Source organism: Acyrthosiphon pisum, chromosome A2 (genome assembly GCF_005508785.2).
Source record: "Acyrthosiphon pisum isolate AL4f chromosome A2, pea_aphid_22Mar2018_4r6ur, whole genome shotgun sequence".
In the NCBI taxonomy this organism is placed as follows: domain Eukaryota; kingdom Metazoa; phylum Arthropoda; class Insecta; order Hemiptera; family Aphididae; genus Acyrthosiphon; species Acyrthosiphon pisum.
In genome coordinates, this window is record NC_042495.1 from 72,017,630 (window position 1) to 72,020,635 (window position 3,006).

The 3,006-nt window shown below is 26.6% G+C and overlaps 1 long non-coding RNA gene across 1 annotated transcript; it reads right to left on the reverse strand.

Annotated features, from left to right (window-relative positions):
- Nucleotides 1–785: 785 nt before the first annotated feature.
- Nucleotides 786–2,893, reverse strand: LOC107882739. Its single transcript, XR_003839587.1, has 3 exons — nucleotides 1,480–2,893; nucleotides 1,129–1,350; nucleotides 786–1,064 (listed from the first exon to the last, which is right to left on the reverse strand). It is a non-coding gene; the product is annotated as an uncharacterized LOC107882739 (long non-coding RNA).
- Between the last annotated feature and the right edge of the window lie 113 nt (nucleotides 2,894–3,006).

Genomic DNA, 3,006 nt, shown 5'->3' on the forward strand with positions numbered 1-3,006 from the left:
TTAAGCTTATCATAATGGATAAACATGAACAGAAAATATTACAAAAAAATGAATACCTATAAAATATAAATTTTTTTTTTAAATATTTTTATTCTGTAGTATAGAAGCTTAGAGTATAGTATAAGCTTAGTACAATATTATATTGTTATTCTATATTTTTAAAAATGGCCAATTAATTCTGTAATATCTATGACATATACATACCTAATTAACTTGAAAGATGAAATATTTGTTGGACCAATTTATTTTTTATTTACTTAGTAGTATCACAGAATAGGTAATATTTTGAAGATTTGATATTAATAATTATTTATTTATAAAACGATAATATTATGAATTACATATTATATTAAATAGTTAAGTTCATTTATATACAATTTACAATTCTGAATATACTATAATATGTCTATACCGCCTATAGTATAGACACAATACATTTGAATAATATTTTTAACAGGTTAATAATAGGTACATTATAATAAATATATTAGCTTTCAACTGATTAAAAACTAGGGATACAATTTTTTTAGTTTTTACAATTTCAATATAAAATTAAATTTAAGTATAATATAAATAATCCGCCATAAGTTGCTTCAATAGTTGCAACATATTTGGTCGCATATTTTTTTCTTTTTGACCAATCACATAAATTTAATCATTATTTAAATAACAATAATATACATCCGAATACATAGGGCACCGATAAACTTAAATAATTATATTTTTGTAAAAACTCATTTCAATGTCATGAACAGAGTTTGAGCCAAGAATTTGCTTAATTTAATTGAAATATAATTATTAATCACATACCTATTTTTTTTTAAGTTCATTATTTGATTTACACAATCTACATACTATGTGTGTATTAAACACAACATACATTATTTTATCTTTTGAGTTGTAATGATTGATGTTGTCACCTCATTTAAATTAATTATAAAATATTATACAATTTACAAAACATTAACATTAGCAACATTTTTTTTTTTTTCAATACACATCATTGGTGATAAGTTTTTAGTCCAGCTAGATTTTTTCCACTTCTTTACAATTATCTTGATTATCTAAAAAATTTAATTCTCACTATAATAATTAAATAATATTACAATTAAAAATATTTATACATACTTAATTTGTTTTGTAGTCTGTTGAAATATTTAAATCCAATATGTGAAACATTATTTTTATTTTGTTGCCATTTTCAATTGTAATTAAACATACAGGATCTTCTGAATTGTATGTGATAGGTAGTTTCAAATCATATTTAAATTTAAAGTAGCATAATATTTCAATCTTCTGATTTTAGTTTAAAACCACAAATTCATGCCAATGAATTAATATCAAATTCAACTAGAATATATTATGATTCCAAATTGTTTTAACATAGGTCAGATTTTCATAATTTACATATTTCATAGTGAAATATACTATGACAAAACACCCTAAAACAACACTTATAACACTTAAAACACCCTGTACCTATATCCTTCAAATCATCCGTCATCAAAACAAACTCTACAATAACTGGCAGGTCGCAGGAACATCATAGTTGGTTGCAATATTTCTGTGTTGTCATATGCCATTTGATTGCATAACAAGTCATGTATTATCCAGTAAGTACCAGTGTTCCTTGGTTAGGTATACATTTGAACAAAAATAGTATATTATGTATAAATGATTAAACTGAAATCAAAATGTCTTAAGTTAATAACATATTGTATTATTTATTTTAATTTTTGCAACTACCAACTAGTGAAACTTAGTACTTACCCATAAATTGTACAAATGTAATCGCCAAGCATCCAATCCACGTGTCATAAATCAATTCAGGTACATATATGTTTGATTAAAGTATTAAATTATTAAACAAAATACGTAAAATACAATATGTGGTAAATAATAATAAAGACAATAATTATACTTTATAGAAGAACCAATAGGGTATTAGGTATATTAAAAAATAAAATACCTACGGGCTACGACCATGAGTCACGGACTCACGGATTCAGTTTGTTATGAATGTAGTGAGTTATCTTATAACCTTAACCGTTTATTTAATAACTAACGTATTTTTATGTGATTAACGTTAACCCAGTATAAGGTATACTTCCATATCATATAACCACGGAACCACGATGTCAGCTGCAATTATTGCAGAGAGCACAATATAAGATAGTAGGCACTATCAGTCTCTAGCATAGATAATAGATATTATGCCATGCAAACTTATCACACGGGAAATAATTGGAAAAATATTTGATGTTATAACATAGATAATAGTATGGTCTCTACTCTCTAGACGCTCGTATCTGTTAATACCTAATCGCAAACCAGTCTAATCAGACATCATCGTATTGTTGTGTGTCCGTTGTCACTTGTCACAAATTGTCCGTACTCCATACTTAATAGGTATTTAATGGGGTCGAGGGGATTACACGCGAGTATTGCGCATGTGACACTAATGGTACAATTACTTAAAATATGACATTATGACAATAAGTTATTGTAGCGGAAGCGAGTAGGTACAATGATTATCACTATTATACCTTGGGTTCAAACGATAAGGAATTTATTACTTTTAACTTCTGGTCTTTATAAACGATAAGTATTATTATGACCAGTGGCGAAATCACCTTCCGTGGGGCGAACGGCGGACACCCAAGCAAATGGATATTCTACAATACATTTAGGGGCACAATTCAACCTTACTGCGCCTACTTGAATTGATTTTAAAATGTAATACCTTTTGCCCTGGGGCATAAAAATCGTAATAAATGCGGTATCTACTGACGAGATACAACACAATATTTACTTTACACACAAATACCTCCCTCAACTTTGAAGAACAATATCTCATCAACGGATTAACGAAAAATGAAAATTTAAACGTGATAATTCATAAAAAAAATAGCATTATTATTTTATGACATTTTAAGTATAGGTACCATTTGAAAATCAAAAGTTGATAGTAGTTTACTTAATTAATTATAGGTGAAAAATATAAAA